This window comes from Haliotis rubra, unplaced genomic scaffold (assembly GCF_003918875.1).
Source record: "Haliotis rubra isolate DU_JTF1 unplaced genomic scaffold, ASM391887v1 Scf3, whole genome shotgun sequence".
Taxonomy (NCBI): domain Eukaryota; kingdom Metazoa; phylum Mollusca; class Gastropoda; order Lepetellida; family Haliotidae; genus Haliotis; species Haliotis rubra.
The window spans coordinates 3,502,412-3,524,079 of NW_025766968.1; the positions used below are offsets into that span (position 1 = coordinate 3,502,412).

Here is a 21,668-nt window from a genome sequence, read left to right on the forward strand (position 1 = left end):
AGTTCAGGGACTGCGAGACAGACTAATACGCCCTTCTCAGGGCACCGTTCCTCGATGACGGTAGTACTGCAACTGTTTTAAGTCAATGTCTAGACTTAAATGCCTCTCAAGAACGGGCCCTCGGTAAAATGTAAACCCTCAACTACCCACACATGCAGTATTGATCAGCCCTACAGTTATATTACCAGAAAGTCGATGAACCTGTTTACATGAATGCATTAGGTAATCAGTTATGTTGTCACTGATACCCCTCAAGATATGGGTTGTACTTCCTGCCTAGGAATGAAGGTCATGCAAAAATAACAAAAGTTCGTTGCGGAGAATCGGCAGAAATCGGAGTGAGTGAGTGAGGTTGATTTAATGCCCTTGGATAAACTGGCTCTACAGCGCCATGTGAAGGACAGCTATAACGACAAAGGAAGGAGACGTTAACACTTTGTATTTGGTGAAGCACGATAAATATTTCCAGAGTTTGTTTTCACAGTAAAGTGTGATTGAAACTATGGAGAGACACTCTTACTGAACTGAACCTTCAAAGCTAGCGCTTAGTTTCTACATATATCAATGTGAGTTTGAAAGAAACAAATGATTTAATTTAAATTGAAAAGCAGCCCCAATGAGACTGGAGATTAAGTTCCTGTCACCGAGGAAAATCTAGACTTGCTCGATATATTGCTTTCGCATTGCAGAAAAGGTTGGCGAAAGTGAATACACTGTGGTTCAGTGACTGCGAGGCAGACTGGATGTTTTTGACGATTATGACAGAATCGTCTACAGGTATAGTCACATGGGAGGCCAACTCGTCCAGGGCCTGTGTAGCCCCTAAGCGTACCGGAAATGAGGCTCCAGTCTCTATAATCACCGTGTTTCTTGGTAAGTCAGCGTCAAACCGTGCCAAAGTGGTAAACTTCCAAGACTTGCGTCACTCCAGTCCATTCTCCAACATCAAGCTGACAAGTCTTGATTTATTAAAAACATCCATGTTAAACAAAACAGTGAGTGAGTATGCGTTTATACTGCTTTTAGCAACATTCCTGCTATGGACACTAGAAATTGGCTTCACACATTGTATCAGTGTGGGGAATCGAACCGTGTTTTCGCCTACCGTGAAAAGAGAATGGTGTTCTTGTCAACGAAAATGAAGTCTATTTGTTGTCTCCCCGCCTAGATAAATGATGGTTTACTATAAATACTCGGTTTCTGAAAATATATGAATTTTACTTTTAAAAAATCTAGACTTGCTTATTTTTGGGAGGGGGATCGTTAGAGAAAGGGCTTGGATGAATAGAACATATTACAGCTCAGAGACTTAAGGCAGACTAGAGCCCAGGGCCTAGATTTTCGAAGCTCTCTTAGCGCTAAGATAGTCGTAAGTGCCATACATTAACATTAACTTACGACTATCTTAGCGCTAAGAGAGCTGCGGAAATCTAGGCCCAGGGCCTCGTTTCACAAAGCTTTCGTAAGCATTAGATCTCGTAACTTTTCTCGTAGCATTCGTACCTCCTATACTGTAACATTGACTTTCGACAGTCGTAGCTCTGCGAGAGCTTTGTGAAACGGGGCCCAGTCATCTTAGCTACAGCCGCCCGAGCCATCATTTCGATAACATGTGCAAGATTGCTGCCTCTTGCCCTTCGCCGCGTTCCAATTAGACTCAGAATGGTCAACGTTTACTCTGCTCATTACGTAACCGCCTGTGTTTTAGACAACCGGATGGAAATGAATCTTCCGTTCCTTCAACTAAATCATCCCAGGAAGCCATAACACGCCCGCAGAAGTCGAACCCCCCTGCTTCCAACTGTCACTGTGGCAAGACAAGCAGTTGTGACGTAACTTGATCAGACTTGTAAGATTTCCACATTTTCCGGCGTCTGGGGCGAATTGCGCCCCAAACCGACATCACACGGGTTTTAAATAGGAAGGGAAACTTGAATAAGAATGTCATACGGCTTTCACCAAAACCTTCAAAGCTGCGAGTTTGAATTCAAATAACACGAATTCATGTGCCTTGACACAGAGGGACTATTGGTGTATTGTCCTATGGGAGCTTTTGTGCAGTTGTTTATAGATCACGTGGTTTGCCTTCTGCATCCTTCTTCTTTGTCCAGAAGGCAAACAAATACAGATGCACTTCCCCAGGACTCGGAAGTAACATGAACCTTATATTTCCTCCAAAGTATAATTTTCAGATTGAAAACGCTTCCATTTGGAATACAGCCTCCAAACATCCGTTTCATTTTAAACATTATTTTGGCTGTTTGGAATAATTTGTAAACATTTAGAATTAGTTTACATACAATGAAAAATGGTTTGTGCATTCTCAATAATGACGCCATTATACGCCAGAGTTGCGTCCCTTGGAAACACCAGGAACATATGCTCGTTGGTTCGAATCCTGGTTCGGTCCGATTATGTTTCTAGGTTTGTCATTCAGGTCTGAGATCTGCATCACTTCGGACCTTTTCTCCTACGTCATCCTGACACCCCGAGATTAAACTGGAATACGGTTCAAAGCGGGGCACGGACAAAGTCCCAAACGGACACAATACCACCCAGAAAAAATCCCATAAGACGAAATTTCTTTGGAGAAAATCCCACACCAAAATAACAACATAGGGCAAAATCCCTTTAATTTAAGTTTTCATGACAGAGGATACGTTTATTAGTATGGTATAGTAACAGAGGCCAGTGGGATAAGTTTATTAGAATGTTTTCGTAACAGAGGCCAGTGAGCTAATTCAGTGATTCCAGATAGATGCTGCAATTGTGCCACATTCCACGGGGGAGAGACTATCAAAAAGGCAGAAGAAATTCCGGATCCAGACAGCAAAGCGCCTCCAGGAAACGTGCATCCAAACTGTCAAGAGTTGACTGGGAGTTATTATGTGTTTAATCATGTTATTATGTGCTTATGTGCTTAAGGTCAATAATAAGTTGAATGGGAGTTATGTGTTGAATCATGTTATTGTGTGCTTATGTGCTTAAGGTCAATAATAAGTTGAATGGGAGTTATTATGAGTTGAATCATGTTATTATGTGCTTATGTGCTTAAGGTCAATAATAAGTTGAATGAGAGTTATTATGTGCTGAATCATGTTATTATGTGCTAATGTGATTATGGTCAATAATAAGTTGAATGGGCGTTATTATGTGTTGAATCATGTTATTAGTGCTTATGTGCTTAAGGTCAATAATAAGTTGAATGAGAGTTATTATGTGCTGAATCATGTTATTATGTGCTTATGTGATTATGGTCAATAATAAGTTGAATGGGCGTTATTATGTGTTGAATAATGTTATTAGTGCTTATGTGCTTAAGGTCAATAATAAGTTAAATGAGAGTTATTATGTGCTGAATCATGTTATTATGTGCTTATGTGATTATGGTCAATAATAAGTTGAATGGGCGTTATTATGTGTTGAATCATGTTATTAGTGCTTATGTGCTTAAGGTCAATAATAAGTTAAATGAGAGTTATTATGTGCTGAATCATGTTATTATGTGCTTATGTGATTATGGTCAATAATGCTTATTTATGAGGAAAAATAAGAATATCTACATCCGGTTGGGATTTTGTCCTACCCTCTTCAAAGCTGCCTTTAACCAAACTCACTTACCCGCTCAGTGAATACCACTCGACTCGGGATAGGGAGTTGTAGGCGTGGAGGGTCTACGGGTGGTGTCTTATTGTGGGGATGGGGGTACACACTGAAGCATGCTGAACGCTTATACATTCACCATTTACATAGGTTCTGTAGGTAAAACTAACTTATTTAGGTACAGATTTTGAATAAAGTCACAAGATTGATGAACCAAATATCAAACAAGAGTATATATCCATGTTGCAACATCTAAACTAAGGTCAAAGAAAATCAAAACATCAAAATCGGTATTTTCAAAACCAGCCTGGTGTATGGCGTATCATAATTGATGAGTACTACACCAATTGTTATCGGCAATACGCAGTTACGTCCCTTGTGGTACGATACCATCATCTGACACTAGTTGATGAAGGAGGAAGTAACAGCATGTGACATGATATATTGGATTTCCTTATCCTGATCGAAATAGGAAGTCGGGAGAAGCATCTATAATGTCTATCTTACTTGTGGCTTCAAGAACTTTTATTGATCGTGTCTTTGCAAATGAAGGAGTAGGCAAATAGTATTTCAATTGTATCCCCGCGCGTGTGTCCGATGTGGTGGATAATCTTTAAGTGCAGGTATTATCTCTTTGAAGCATCTAGATCATTTACGGTGCGGATATTTCCCAAATTCGAAACTGCGATCAAAGGATCCTGAGATGTGTAAGGGGCGCAACTCTGCGAATATATGTTCCGCATCTAAGACGACTGTGCTATCAATGGCCCCGCTGCCATGGTGACAGGCATAAATTCAGGAAATGTTAACTTTTTTTTACCTTAAATAAATGTGAATATTACGAGCAGCGTGATACTGTTTCAAATGTCAGTGTAAGTAAATACCTCTGGCACTGATCAGATGTAACTTGCATATTTTAATATATGAGTGAGTGAGTTTAGTTTTACGCCGCTTTTAGCAATATTCCAGCAATATCACAGCGGGGACACCAGAAATGGGCTTCACACATTGTACCCATGTGGGGAATCGAACCCGGGTCTTCGGCGTGACGAGCGAACGCTTTAACCACTAGGCTACCCCACCGCCCCTTTAATGTATGAACCAAGCAGCCACAAATACACAATGTGAATGCAATACTGTCTCCACTGTTCTTTGTACGTGACTGAAGATAAATATTACTGTTATTCCGCTGTAAAATTAATGATAATGCAACACCAAAACAAAAACCATATCGAACGAAAATATTATGTTCATCCACAAATACAAATTTAATTCATTAACGTCAAATACGATTGACGTCTCGGAATATTTCATTTTATATATAGCGTGCTATTTCATGAAGACATTGATCATTGTAATAACTACCACTGCTTCTTTGTCTATAAACTTAAGACACTGTTTAAACCCAAACTATCTACAGTAATATAGATTATAATAATTCAATTTTAATTGAAAAGGGGCCCAGTGAGATGGGAGATTCAGAACCCGAGGAAATCTAGACTTGCCTCATTTAGGGTTGGAGCATTGTAGAAGAGGGCTCGATCGAAAAGAATGCGGTTTTGGTGCCGTGAGACATACTGACAGCACTAATGTGATCGGTTAACAGAACCACGAGAACACAAGTCAACACGAGACACACTCCATCAACTGATCACCATAACAGAGTAGTACACAAATTACTCAAGTTGTCAGAATTACTGACGTTATAGAAACGGCTCTGAATAGTTCCTTGTCTGAGGCGCTTACCACGTGGGTACCAACTAAAACCTTACGTATGGTACAGATAGACCAAGAATCGTATTAACTTGGGGACAGACTGAATCTTGGATTCGATAAATGGATTAATTTGAAATGTTGTTCCCCAGACAAGTCCTGTACCAAGAGTGTCCCTTCTTTGGTAAGAGTGACTGAGTGAGTGAGTGATTTAGAGAGTGAGTGAGTGGGTGGGTGGGTGGCTAAATAAGTGAGTGAGTGAGGTTTCGTGTCGGTTTTAGCTATATTCCATTAATATACGGCAAGAGACACCAGAAATGGGCTTCACATTTGGGAATCAAGTGACAACCAAATGCTTTTACTACTAGGCTTTCCACTGCCCTCTGTGCTAAAACAGCTATACGTGCCTCCATCTTTAGACATAGGTGTTGTCGCTTTAAAGTAAAGCTTCAGCAACGGACGTGCCACAAACTTAGCAAAGCCAGGATTTTCAGGATTATGACCAGAAGGTAACTAAAACAAATTAGTTTTTACTCTTCTTTAAGGTTTATCAAGAAAATATATGAGTTGAAATATATAGAATGAAAAACTGCATTTTATAAAGTAATTGAAGGCCGCAGTTTCAAACCACAGTCTGTATGTAGGGCGGCCTTATGCGTATTTTCTTCTGCTTGAACGCAGGTCTATTATCACTGGGAGGTAGGACTGTCATATAACAAAATGAAAATGTAATTTAGTAATTTTAAAGAAAATCGATTCAACTTTATGTAGTCACGTGGCACAGAGACTCAGACAGGCAGTCCCATTTTTCATAAAAACAAATCCGGGATATCTGGTTTCCTCTACTCCGATGTGTTCCAAATGCATAAAACTTCCAGAAATAATAAGTTTATGTTTAGATTACATTATTTATGTTTAGGTGCTATTTAAGGGTATTTCAGACAGTATATTCATAAAAACAGACACTACGCCGTTTTAACTTAGCACTGTAGTAACCCGCTATCCGTCTTCCACTATCCTGAACACGGCAGCAGGTCCGGGTACAGTCAAGGGTTATCACAGGACGCGGTTACGGAAAGACTGGGCCCCCACAATCACGACTTACGCCACATGACCCGAGTTTATCCCGAGTCCCCAGGGTGAGTATATATATCACCGTGATGTAAATGAGGGGAGCGAACTCCAGAGAAGGGGATGAGATAAGAAAAGTACAGAAATCTGATAATCCGTCACGTGGTATGGATGGGTGAGAATAACATCGACCTCAAGCCAGGGTCTTTCCACAAAACTCTCTCAGCGCTAAGATTACCGCAAAGGGTTCTCAAGAGTCTTTCGGCATACAAGATAAGTCCCCATTACCCTATGTTTCATGGATCGTGAGGGTACCCTTAGTCTGTCTCACAGTCCCTGAACCACATTATTTACCCTACTGCCTAGCCCTCCCTCCAATGCTAAAACCCTAAATGAAGCAAGTCTAGATTTCCTCAGTTTCTGAATTGGGTCTCCTTTTCAATTTAAATGGGTTTATTTCTTACTATCAAAATGATATATATTCAGAGACTAACCGTTAGTCAAAGTAAACTACGGTTAGAGCGAACTCAAAAGGTTCACTAATTTTAGTTCGTTATATCCATAGTTTCACATACCAACTAAAATAAACAGCAAGTAGTCGGGATAAAACAGTTCGTTATATCCACCAGTTCGATATAAGCGTGTTCACCATAAACGTGGTTTACTGTATGAATACATCTCCCGAACCCAACAGAGACTAAATTAAAAAGGATCAACAAAACCGAAACATGAGTCTCATTAACCTATTCAGACAATGTCCTACTTCTCAGCCGATCCGAATTTTCTCGTGTGAAAGAGAAAATAGACATCACAAACAACTATGGTTACACTGAATACCAATTCCTTGCTTCATAATAAAATGGTATTTATGAATGAATTTGAATTTTATACTTTAATAACATCGTATTTCTATATTTTATGGCGAGGTGTAGGCAGCATGACCTTAACAAAGACGTCACAGACTGCCCCGTTTGATGAGGTCGTAAAATGATTCACAATGCATCTGACTCACTGGTTACACCTGTTATGTGGGTTTTTTTGCGCTTTTTCAGAGTAGTTCTGTATTGTACAATGTGATTGATATAATATCAAGCCCGTACCAGACCGCCAAACTGTTCTAGCGGCAGAGCCTCGTTTTGAGATTTCCACGATTTCCATGTTTCCGTTTGTCAGAGCTCGCTGTACGATAGAGCATGCTGCACGACGTGTTTGCAAGGATTAGAAGGAGCGTAGTGTTGCAATATACAAGTGCTTAGATGTATAACAAAATACTGATTAATATTTATGTATCCAGTTAAATGAATTGGTCTCAAAATTCTGGACTGGTTATTGTACTAAGTTTCTCAATAGGACGGAACCCAGTCAACAGGAAACGAGACTGTTGTGTAATCAATGTTATGACTTGCAAATCTAATACAACTGTCCTAGTCTGGGTTTTACCTATGTTGTCGACCTGTGAAGATCAGGGTTAGAATTGGTCTTCGGCTGCCCATGCTTCTCGTAAGAGGCGACTAACGGGATCGGGTGGTCTGGCTCGCTGACTTGGTTGACAGTAGATCGATGCTCATACTGTTGATCACTGGGTTGTCTGGTCCAGACTTGATTATTTCCACACCGCCATCATATAGCTGGAATATTGCTCAGTACGGCGTTAAACAACAGACTAACCAACCAGCCTAAGCTGTCCTGAATTTAAGAATTGTTTCCTGTGCCTTTTTTATTTTATTAATATTTTTCGAAAATTTAATTTTTTAAATACGATTACTTTTCTTGGACTAATTGTCAGTCTACGATGTATAATGCCCTGTAAAAATCGAGAATGACACCGGGTCAACCGAGGTCTGTTGTCGTGTAGGTCTGGTGTCCTCTATTTAAAGACACCATAGGTACAATTGGAAAGTGTCTGCGGCGAAACAAAAGATTCGATCACTCAAGGATTTACATTACCTCGTGTTTTCGGCATCATCATTCGAACGGGTTAATGCATCAAAACACATAAACCACAATGACGCTGCACAATTCAGCAGTTAGCTGAGCATGTATGAAACGCGATCTAAAAAAAGTCTGAGTAATTTGAAGCTATGAAACTTTAAGCTATTATATATGCATTATAAAGGTTATTAAACATGTACTACACATGCACTTGAAGGTTATTTTGTCGTGGCATTTGAGGCTAATGCACTATTAAACTCCAACTATTAATAGAACATATCCGTCATATAGCTTGAACATTGCTGAGTGCGGCGTTAAACAACAAACTAAAAAATAATACGAGTGTTAATAGGAAGCGAATGTAAACGAAAAATATACTGACTTGAAAAGTGCATTTGACCAAATAGTTACAAATGTTACTAGACTGAAATTAGTCACTAAAACACTGCCGACAAAACAAAGCTTTGCCATCCAAAACTACACAATATAGGCAGTGACTGTTTTCAGCCTCTCTCCCTCTCTCTCTCTCTCTCTGTATGTATGTAATTTCATATATAATATATAAAATAAATAAGAATATATAATCTTGTTTTACTTTCATTCCTCATCAAACCGGGGTATTAGCTGCTGCAATACTGCTGATTCAGCTTAACGCTTCATTTACTTGCTCATTCACTCACTCACCCCATCAAAGCGGGGTGTATACTCTCTTGTCCCCAGCAGTTAAGGTGATGCCATTTGGAAATTATACACTCATTTTGCTGCACATTTGATTATTTGAAGTTGCCAGATTGCTCTGAGTAATTGGATGATGTCATGTGTGTAGAAACAAAACAAATACCACAAATTCAAGAGAAAGGTATGATTAATATGTCGTTTATTTGTGAAAGCGAGTAATGAATAAAGACAAGCTGCATCGCTGAGTGACCGAATCGGAGTGCTGGTGGGTAGGATGTTCCTGTTGATAGAAGAAGATAGGACACGGCAGGTTCACCTGTGTAAACATGAGCAGTCAGATGACAGATGAAGACCCCTGCTTCCGGGTTTGGGACCATCCTCCCTTGGCTTAGCGGCGCATCGCTCTCTGCGTGCACTGGTCGTGAAACCACTTAACATATTCTTCACGCTGTTTTTCCGGGTACCATTCTATCGAAGGTATCTTAGACAGAAAACAGCTCTAAAATCGTGAGGAAAGCATATTGTGCCTTTAACAATCATAGGAACTCTTACTATTCTGTCTAAACAATCATGGGTACTGGTGAGATATCCTGCCTTAGTCATGGGTACTGTTGAGATATCCAGTCTTAGTCATGGGTACTGTTGAGATATCCTGCCTTAGTCATGGGGACTGGTGAGATATCCTGTCTTAGTCATGGGTACTGTTGAGATATCCTGTCTTAGTCATGGGTACTGGTGAGATATCCTGTCTTAGTCATGGGTACTGGTGAAATATCCAGTGTTAGTCATGGGTACTGTTGAGATATCCAGTGTTAGTCATGGGTACTGGTGAGATATCATGTCTTAGCCGTGGGTACTTGTGAGATACCCAGTGTTAGTCATGGGTAGTGGTGAGATATCCAGTGTTAGTCATGGGTACTGTTGAGATATCCTGTCTTAGCCATGGGTACTGTTGAGATATCCTGTCTTAGTCATGGGTACTGTTGAGATATCCTGTCTTAGTCATGGATACTGTTGAGATATCCAGTCTAAACAGAGACCATATAATAGATTATTATGTGGACTCTGGTCTAAACAATTATGGGTAATCAAGATAAATTCTCTCTAAAACCTCGTGGGTACTGGGGAGATTTTCTGTCTAAACAATCTTATGGGTACCGGTGAGATATTCTCTCTAAATACACATTGGTACTGATATTTTGGTCTAAACAATAATGGGTACTGGTGAAATAATCTGTCTACACGATCATGAGAACCAATCATGAGATACTGGCGAGAACGCCGTGACGACCGTGGAGCACAGTAGTATGCAGTACTATGCACACTGTCGTGTATGTGGCAATAGACAATGATGAGACACCGAAGGGGAAAATATTTGATGGTAAACCAAGACCAAGCCATGTACGGGTTTTTACAGAGCCATGGAATCCAACACACAAACATATAGACCTCCGGTCCAAAATGTATACAAAAACAAAAGATGAACGGACATATTAAAGAGAAAGGAAACTAAGATGATATTTAACATTTAACAATATGTTTTTATTGATGACCAATTGTAAGCTTATCAGTCTCCCCACAAATCACATTTTTTATGCACTCAACTTCTCAGGGGGCAAGACGCCGCCTTTTCTCATTCAGTAGAGAGACTGGCGTAGACTTATAAAACAGCCAGACAAGCTAATAAATTTATAAAGTAACCAGACTACCATTTTGGTGGGATAATTATAAGCGACGTTCAGACATGAAGTTTATGTTTGTGGCCTAACAAATTCCCCCGATCTTTCACAATGACTAATCTTCTGATTTTATAATGATGATTGACGGTGGGGAATTAGCGCTTACACAAATGGCACAAATTAAACTAATGATTGAATTTTGACACACAATGGTCTCCCTCTGTTTCCACAGGCACTGCTAAGTATGTGTAATCAATGTTAATTAAGTAAAGAGGTTGTACATAGTTTTTCATGTTAAATATATTTGGGGCGGGGTTTAATGTGATTGACAGGTGTTTATGTAATTTGGGTGCTTTGTCTCCCTCCTCTCTCTATCTTACCCCCACCCCAACCCTCTCTATCCCATTTATGATTCTCTCCTTTATTCGTTTTTTCTCTCTCTATCTCCTTTTCCCCCTCGAACACACATTCCCTCTCAGGCATTAGACAATGTGTCATTTCTTATTTTATGGAAGCCAAACAGTTGCAGTCGTTAAATTTATAAAACTTTATAAAACATCAGCCTTTATTAAACTCACTAAAAGACCGCCATTGTTGTTGAATGCTCAAACCATGTTGACACAAGATTGGGAGACGATGCCAAAAGTCGCCCGCCCACTTTCAGCGCATAAAATATGTCTGAATATCTGACATCGTATGTCAATGCAGATGCATGAATATATTGCTTTGAGAGACACCAACTGTTCAAATACACATTTGTTGATTAAACTACACCGATTTAGTGAAGATTAGCTGAGAAGGCCTGAGGCGGCTGATGATACGGTCCCTGATGTAAGAGATTGGTAATGCTATAGATCTCTCATATCGTCGTCGTCACAGGCACGCCGTCTCCCGAAACTGGGATCCTGTCTTCACGGCGTTGGATAACGAGAAGCAAATATCATTTGGCATATAGGAATGGAAATGAAAACATTCCTGACAGAAGTGATACCTTGAGAAACGCTATTTATGCTTTGAAACGAGAAGACATCGACCTATTCCACGTATTTATAAACCTGATAATACGCAGGTTGTGTCACCCGAGCACAAGGAACGCAAAGACAATAGCAGGTCTGTGTTTAAGCAAGAATTGTCAGAGTGACCTCCCTTGCATTAAAATACTCTAATCATCGAACATCTTTAACGTCGTCTATTTCAATAAGACAAAAATACCATTGGGATTCTGGGAAAGAATTCAGGTTTCCAGCGATCTGTGCTTGTAGTAAGAGGCAACAGACTAACATCTCACCTCTGAAATTAACATATTTTACAGAAAGATCTGTTCCTAAATTCTATTCATAAAATATAATAAAAAAATTTAAGAAGCCGAGAGGCTTTCTTCATTTTCAGCCTGAAACGGTGGTACCGGCTGTGGGCAGCTGTTGGTCGGCGAATCGGCTGATACACGTTAATTTTGATAGTAACAAACAAGCCCATTTAAATTGAAAAAGAGCCCCAGGGAGACCAGAGATTCAGAACCTGAGGAAATCTAGACTTGCTTTATTTAGGGCTTGGCAGTAGGGACAATAATGTGGTTCAGGACTGTGAGACAGACTAGTTATCGTGTCTCATTTGCATGGATCGATGCTCATGATTTCAGTCACTTGATTGTGTGATCCGGAATCGACTATGTTTTTAAAAAGCCTCTCGTATACAGATGCAATATTGCTAAGTGCGACGTAGACAACAGTAAAACATCCTTCATGGAAGCGAGTTAATATTCTTTAATGTTGGTAATCGCGTCTGGACCTGAGAAGCCGATGACAGAAAACTTGCCAACAATCATACAATGAAATAATATATTGAAAGAAGGGGTACTAATACATTGTGTTTCTCAATTAAAATATCAATTCTTGAATTATAAACAATGAAAATATTTCTACTGTCGTAGATAACAAGTTTAAAATCAATTTCAAAATATCCCTTTAACCGTAGCTCGACTATATGATGAAGATATAAGCAAGTATACAGTTGCACCACGCCTCTTATAAACCCTGAATCAAGCATAGCATATGCGAGGACTGCCTTGCCTGTTTACAATACTTTGGCTAGTCTGTCTCACAGTCTCTCAACCGCATTATTTTTTCTTCTGCTCAGCCCTTTCTGCAATGTTAAAATACTAAATGAAGCAAGTCTAGATGACTCAGATTCCGATTCCCCTATCTCACTAGGAATCCTTTTCAGTTTACAAAATTATATGTATTCAGAGACTAAGTGTTAGTGAGGTGAGGTGAGGTGAAATTGGGTTTTACGTCGTACTTGAGAATATTTCGCTCATATGACGACGTGCATGCGTGTGTATGTGTATGTGTATGTGCGGTTGCTTGTACTAGCCCAAACTTAAGCTGGTTTTATAGTGCTACCCCACTGAGATACCATGCCGTACTTAGGCAAGTCTATATAGTTGTACATGGAAATCTTATCTGGGCATTGTTATTGAAGTAACAAGAGATACTTTAACACTTAGAGTCAGTGAGTTAGGTTTCACGCCACTTTTAGCAATATTACAGCAATATCGCGGCATGGGACACCAACAATGGGCTTCAAACACTCCCCCCTTGTGGGGAATAGAACCCGGGTCTTCGGCGTGACTAGTCTGTCTCACAGTCCCTGAACCACATTATTTTCCCTACTGCCTAACCCTCACTGCAATGCTAAAGCCCTAAATGAAGCAAGTCTAGATTTCCTCAGGTCTGAATCTTTGGTCTCTCTTAGGCTCCTTTTCAATTTAATTGGGTTTGTTTGTTACTGTCAAAATTATATATATTCAGAGACTAAGCCTTAGCCTACGGCGTGCCGTGCGAACGCATTAACCACTTGGCTTCTCCACCGCCCCTTAACCACGAGATGACCGCCTCCGTGGTGTAGTGGTTAGAGCGTCCGCCCGGAGAGCGGAAGGTCGTGGGTTCGATCCCCAACCGCGTCATACCAAAAGACGTTAAAATATGGTACTTGCTGGTCCCTGCCTGGCGCTCGGCATTAATGGGTACAACAAGGACTGGTCGGCTCGGAGTCAGTATAATGTGTCTGAGCGGGGTATTCATGCTCAGTGGGCTAGCACTATAAAACCAGCTTAAGTCTGGGCTAGTACAAGCAGCCGCACATACACATACACACGCATGCACGTCGTCATATGAGCGAAATATTCTCAAGCACGACGTAAAACCCAATTTCACCTCACCTCACCTTAACCCAGAGAATATTTATAATTTTTCATTAAAGATGTTTTAGTCAAACTAAAATAGTTTTTTCGGTTGATTTGTCCTTTAGTGCCTGTGCAAGGGACCCAGGGAATATTTTACATAAGACCACAATGGAGACCTCGGGATATTAGCAACAATGTCCATCAGTTCAAACTGCGCATGTATGTTGCTCAACACAATGGTTTACAGCAGCAAGACACGCTACTTAATTTAGCATAAATCATCATGATGGATTAACCAGCTGCCCTTCAGCTTAATCTGGCATTACTCGCTAAACACCTCTCCTTCCAGACGGGGAAGGGCGAGGTCGCTGGCATCGGTTCATTATATTCTGTGGTTGTAACAAGCGTGAAATATAGGCTAAGATCTTCCACGGGGGATGTCTGCGAGTGGTCCGGGGTGGAAGTAATCTTTCACTCGCAAGTATTTGTTTTTACACTTGATGAAGATCATTTTTACAGGTTAAGTAATAAAGTATGCACACAGAGGCTGACTCTTCGCATGTGCACATACTTGGAATATCTCTGTTCGACGAAAGAAAAATCAGATATGTTCTTGTATCTCCAGCTGGTGGGGTTAAATTTAGGGAGAATAAGTCACATAGCTTATACGCGTCAAACCGTATCACTGGCATTACGACAGTATGTTATGAGTGACTCACGTTCACTCCCGTTTTGATCAGCCATTCATATCATGGCGTGTCATATATATCAAAACCCTACAAAAAGTGTAGACTTGCACAAGACTCTGAGGTAAAAGACCCGTGAAGGTCCTGGTTAGAACGAACCTTCAGTAACCCATGCTTTTCGTAAGAGGCGACTAATGGGATCGGGTGGTCAGGCTCCCTGGCTTGGTTGACACATGTCATCGGTTCCGAATTGCGCAGATCGATGCTCATGCTGTTGATCACTTGATTGTCTGGTCCAGACTCGATTACATACAGACCGCCGCCACATAGCTGGAATATTGCTGAGTGCGGTGTAAAACTAAACTCACTTACTCACTCTCTAAGGTAATAATTAATATAACATATGTTATATTTATGATGACACTTTCTCAGTGAAGTACACAGAACAGTACTTTTGTTAGGCTGAGTCCCATCCGGGATTCGAAACCACACCCTCAGAGTTGGGCACCAAAGTCAGCTGCCTAACCCACTCAGCTACCGCGGCTGCCACAAAAATGAAAGTCGGATAACCCGCTCATGCAGAACATCATGTTCCTTTCCACGGACTGTCGATAAGTAATTTGAGTTTGCACTTAGCAATATTCCAGTATATGGCGGCGGCTTCATAATACTTAATCAGGCTCGATGACTTGGTTGACAGATGCATGTCATCGGTTCCCAAATGCGTAGATCGATGCTCATGATGTTGATCACTGGATTGTCTGGTCTAGACTCAATTATTTACAGATCGCCGCCATTTAGCTGCAGTGCGGCGTAAAATAAACTCACTCACTCATAATAATAATAATAGTTTAAATGATAATTTCTAAAAAATATAAATACGACTGACGGCCTTCCGCTTTTCTAGACTTGCCTCTTTAAAGGATAGCGTTTTTATACTGACTGACTGACTGAGTTTAGTTTTACGCCGCTTTTAGCAATATTCCAGCAATATCACGGCGGGGGACACCAGAAATGGGCTTAACACATTGTGCCCATGTGGGGAATCGAACCCGGGTCTTCGGCGTGACGAGCCAACGCTTTAACCACTAGGCTACCCCACCGCCCCGTTTTTTATACATCCTTGGGCTTAGCATTCAGTACAGCCTTGGAGTAAGGCTACCCTAAGTGATGCCATGTCAGAAATGTACATCTATTGCCACATTTGAGAGCAGGGGTCTGGCGCTGGCAATACTGAAAACATGACCAGGGCGAAGTGGGATTCGAACACACGATCCTTTGCATTCTGGCAAGCATAAAGATCATAACACTGCACAGTGAATTCCCGCGTAGGACGTGCGTTTCCTGGGCGCCATTCTCACAACGATCGTAGCGCTAAGATGATCGTAACTCCCATATTGCATAGACTTACGACTGTCGTAGCGCTACGATCGCTTTGAGGAACGGGCCCCAGGTCTTCACACATTCGTTAAGAATGGAACTCTGATATTCATTGCATTTCCCACATGGCTATCCCCCACCACCTTTACTCCCGTTGGGTAGCCCAGTTGTCAATGCGTTCGCTCGTAACGCCAAAGTCCCTGTTTCGATTCCCAACTTGTGTAAAATGTATGAAGCCAGTTTGTAGTGGACACGGCGCCGTAGTATTGTTGGAACAGCTCTAAAAGCGTCGTTAAAACCAACTCACTAACTAACCATATCCTGCAAAAGACCATGATCCCTGTTTCACAAAGAAACACAACGATTGTTGTAACTCTATGTTACAGGGATTGGGATTGTCCGCGCGGTTCACCCGCTTTGTGAAGCAAGTCTCTGATGTCGATGACGTCATGGCTGTGGTTTACCTGCATCATACCCATTCGTCACCACTCGCCGTACAGGGGTTCAATTTTTTTTTAAAAAGCCACTTGCCACAGGGCAAGTGACTTTAAGAAAGTAACTTGTCCTGACTAATTTTCCACTTGCCCTGATTTTATGACATAATTATGATGATGTGATTATGAAAGAAGAAATCAACATGGTATTTGATGTTAATGTTTACTGGACTATTTATTGAAAAGTAATAAATAGCAAAGAAAGATAACTCTACTTTATTATCATTGCGAAATTTAATAGCTACATTTTGAGCAGATATGAAATTAAGTCAAAGTTTATTTGCAGTTTGAAACCAAAAGTGGAAATTATCTAGTAGCCCACGGACAAGTAAGATACCATTATTTGATTGCCCGAAATGAAAACTGACTTGTCCCGGGCGTCGGGCGATGGGATTTTTGAACCCCTGCCGTAACGTCTTGTCCTGGAATAACACGAGTTGGTAACGAATGGCATCATACCTTGACCATCACCAGAGTAATGAGGTAATGAGTATCGTTTTACAGAATAATATTTTAGCAATATTCCAGCAATATCACGGCGGGGGGCACCAGAAATGGGCTTGACACATTGTAGCCATGCGGGGAATCGAACCCGGGTCTTCGGCGCGACGAGCTAACGCTTTAACCACTAAGCTTCCCACCGCCCCCATTATCAGCGTCAGTACAAGACTAAAACTGCTCAGTATACAGTACCGAGACTGTGTTTACCTAGACGCAGTCGTGCATCTTATATAGCACAATCCTTTGGCGCCAACATTAAAGACTTCTTCCATTGTTTTATGGTACGGAACGAACTGCAACTATTACTGATATACAATGATTGCCAGATGTCGGTTATGCATTGGGAATATGGGTCTCCTCCACAAACGGATGCGGCATATTACAATATTCACTCTTAGTGATCATTCCCTGTAGATGAGGTTGCATGGTTACGTTAAAATATGGGAGTCGGTGGCCGATCATGTTATGTTCCTGCTACGACTGCAAAACCAGATGTACTAAGAACCGAAATATTTTTGTGGTATACATTTTTAGCTTGAAGCATAATTTTATTTGAATTTATTTTTGAAATCAAAATCCCAGAATATCGAATGGCCCATAAGAACGCTATATGGAACCAGTGATACCAATCAAAGACAGACACTCTGATGAAACGTAGCCTAGAATTTTGAAACTTGATCTGGGAATCAACTATACTTTCATATGACACTTGTCGAGGAAATGCAATAAAAGAAAAAGAATTTCGATGTGCATTGGGCATTGTATACATGACCTTTGATCTTTAGCCGTTACGCAACAATGTCTGTACATGTATATTTAAAAGTATCACTCTGGGTCTCATTTGCTCACCCCTGAATCCAAAATACTTTCCATAAAGGTAAATGTATCTTACATTCATTTCATATAAGCATACTTCCGAATTCGCTCTACAAAGGCTGAATATCTATTTTTTACGAAAATAGATCACGTTCCATTCTTAGGTCATAAATGAGTGCGATAGTCTACACCATTTAAAAAATATAGTAAATCAGTGAACCAAATACGATTTCATCTGCGTCCACACTTCCAAGTCTTAGACTAACGCTTAGTCTCAGAATATAATATATATTTTATAGTAACAAATAAACTTATTTATATTTAAAAGGAGCTCCAGTAAGATGTTCAGAACCTGTGGGAATCTAGACTTGCTTCATTTAGAGCTTTAGCATTGCAGGAAGGGCTAGGCAGCAGGGAAAATAATGTGGACTGTGAGACAGACTTTTCTGTGTCTGAAATACGTTCTGAACATATCCCCAGAATCCCGCGAGCCAAAGGGGCGTTGGCAGCCTCAAGCATCCCCCGAATAACTATCCCTACAGTACAGTTTCTAAGTGCTTCTTTAACCGGAAGTTAACAAAGTTTCTCTGGACAGGTTATCACATGACTGTGGGTGCCATCTAGCGGTGATTACTTGTTGGTGAGTGTTAACGGAACTTCTTTCCTTCGACACGTCTAGTTCACTCCTGACACACAGTGACACGCGTTTATTGATTGGGGAGAGATAAATTACGAAAAAATAAGCAAAACGCACAATTCCGCCATTCGCACATTCCAAGGATGAGTCGCCCAAGTTGTGACATTATTTACAAACAGGAAAAGCAAGTCAGCGCAAATTATGCTGTTTGTATGAAAACGACTTCAGACCTAAGAATGCATCATTATATCTATTAGTGTGACTGTCGGAAATAGAAAAAAACTGTTTTTCTCGTTTATCTCTACAATTTATGTACCCGGTCTTCGGCGTGACGGTGAGCTAACGCTTAACCATTAGGGCTACCCCAATCACCGCATGAAAAAATCATCTTTTATCAATAACATAGCACAATTGAAGGCATCTGTTAATGAGATCAACAACCAATCACATGTATTTTGTAGTTTAGTCTCTCCCACATATTATGAATGAGGGGTGGTAGGGCTAGCCTTGTGGTTGGTAAGTAGGCTCATCACTCCAAAGACCTGGGTTCAATTCCACACCCAACCAAAAAGTACTAGAATTTGTACTTACTAAGAAAGTGTATCCCAAATATAACATGCGTTACATGATGCTATTATGATATAAATAATTCCAGTTGAGCAATCTAAAACAGCCATGTGGTCAAAGTGTTCATGAAGATCCAGTGGTTGATTCCACATCACTGATGATGCAGTTGCGGGCTCCACCAAGATATGGGTGGAGTGCTGCTAACTGTTACATTTGTGAACTTGTTTGTTCCAATTCTATATAATTGTAACTACTTATTTTTCAAGTGTATAAATTCTTTTTAAGTTTTTGTTAAAATCGGTCATGCCAAAGACCTGTTCAATTCCAATACTACGGGTACAATGTGTGAAGCGCTTTTCTGGTGTCCCCTGTCAGGTTATTGCTGGAATATTGCTAAAAGCTGACCCAAAACCATACTACCTCACTGCAGAATGAGAGGTTGGCGGTGCTTTAAATTCTAAAAGTTGTGTTTTTAGATCTAGATCTAAAGCTGGATTTGATTCCAGTAGGACTTTAATTATGGATATGCATTCATTTGACACCATTGTAACTATCACCATATGAGGAGAATCAATTCCTGGATAAGTGAAGATGTTGTCATGGGGATTTCTGAGAAGAATGATACCAAGTATGCCAGCATGTTGTTAAAGTGGTTAAGCTATGGCTCAGGGGGTGACAAGGACTGCCGTACAGGCCACATTGTAGGGAAGTCACATGAATGTCACAGGAAGTTTCATGAATCGATACGTATCACGATACCCATCTCACGATTCGATACGTATACCTATTTTCGCGGCATTATTGTGTAAATTTAGTTACATTTTGAACATAAATATTACATAGATTATAATTGTCCATGAAAAGATCAACATTTTTTATTCTCAGAGATTAAAAAGTGCATGAAAAATAGTGAGTGAGTGAGTGAGTTTGGTTTTACACCGCTTTTAGCAATATTCCAGCAATATTACGGCGGGGGACACCAGAAATGAGCTTCACACATTGTACCCATGTGGGGAATTGAACCCGGGTCTTCGGCGTGACGAGCTAACGCTTTAACCATCAGGCTACCCTACCGCCCCACATTAAAAGTAATCATTTATAACTCACATAACATAAAAAGACATGATACAATTGCAAATTGTAAATGATACATAAACATGTTTAAACCGATTCTTTCAAAACTAAATATCGGTACAATTTTGAATGTATCGATAATTGTTAGAAAAGTATCGATGTATTGTGGCATCCCTACCACATTGATGTCAGAATTCCTTGATCTGGCTTTGCGGCTTAGTGGATATATAGTGTGATTACCCAGAAAACATTCAGTTCGATTCCAATTTTCATCAGACTGAAGGATGCTGAAAGGTGGTACTTGTTATTCTGACTGGCATCAACAAGACAAAACAAGGACTGGATGGCTCAGAGTTGGTATACTGTGTCAGAATGGGGTATCCATGATAAAAGCGTGGCATGGTATCTATATGCTGGCACTGTAAGACTAGCACTAGTACAAGCAACCACTTACACCTGTATGCTTGTCAGAACACAAGTGGAATGATCTTGAAGTGACCTCAATCTCCTTTCACCTCACCTCACCTCATCTCACCTTCAATACCTCCGTTATTTGACTGGCTGTCTGTCTCATGGTAGCTGGTTTGATTCTTGTGTTAGTAGTTCATCTCACAGTCCCTGAATCACATTATAGTCCCTTCCACCCAATCCTTTGTACAAAATTGATGATAGGTTCAATACCAACGACCAATCATCGAACAAAATTGGTTCGCATGGTTTTTTAGATTTTCCTATTCAGGTTGTAGTTGCAGATAAGTATAAAGAAAAAACATTTGGTTCTCTGTTGTTGTTTTTTGAAACTGCACAAATTACATTTGCAAATTTCACATCCAGTGTAAAATGATTCAGTTCCAGTGTAACATAAACTTCCCAGATTCTTCAAGATATATTCAGTCATGACTTTTCAGAAAGTGAAGTGAGTTTTCTTAAAAAATAAACACGTTTTCAGGCCCTGACAATGTCCTAGATATGTTCTATCATCAAGTATTTCAAACTCTATTACAGCGGTTAGAAAATCGTTTGTGTTCGATTATGAAAAATGTGATCGATTGCTTGGTCGTTTGGCCACTGCGACCAATCTTCGATTATTTCAATTGGAACACTACTACAATGCACAGCCCTAAATGAAGCAAGTCAAAATTTTCCTCAGGTTCAGCTAATTGAGGCTCCTCTTCGATATTTAATGGACACATTTGGTTCCTTACAAGATGTATATTTTCAGATATCTTCATCCATTTGCTCAACCATCTGTCTGTTCATTCATTCATTCATTCATTCATTCATTCATTCAGGAACTAATTCAAACATCACCCATTCATGCATTAAATTTTTCATTCATCAATATACTCATTCATAAATAGATCATCATTTACCACAAAGCTGTTTTATGAGAGTGCATTCACTGCAGCCTCTGGTGTGTAAATCATTGCCAAGACTTCTCTCCCTATATTGTTGTGGAGGTGAATCTTTCCCAAACAACCACATGTTGATGAAGCAAACACATGACATCCGAATCTCAGAACGGTGCCAAGATATTTTTGCTGCTGATATACAAATTGTCAGTACACTGGCAACCTGCTGGCAGAGTACTCTAGCTGTTAGTGAAAACAGAAGTAGTGATGTGGAATACATTATCTAGTTAAGCATCTAATG

The 21,668-nt window shown here is 40.3% G+C and overlaps 1 long non-coding RNA gene across 1 annotated transcript; it reads left to right on the forward strand.

Moving 5' to 3' along the window:
• The first annotated feature begins 5,489 nt into the window (after positions 1 to 5,489).
• On the forward strand, positions 5,490 to 20,186 carry LOC124282430. Its single transcript, XR_006900151.1, has 3 exons — positions 5,490 to 5,500; positions 19,838 to 19,850; positions 20,031 to 20,186. It is a non-coding gene; the product is annotated as an uncharacterized LOC124282430 (long non-coding RNA).
• The last annotated feature ends 1,482 nt before the right edge of the window (positions 20,187 to 21,668 follow it).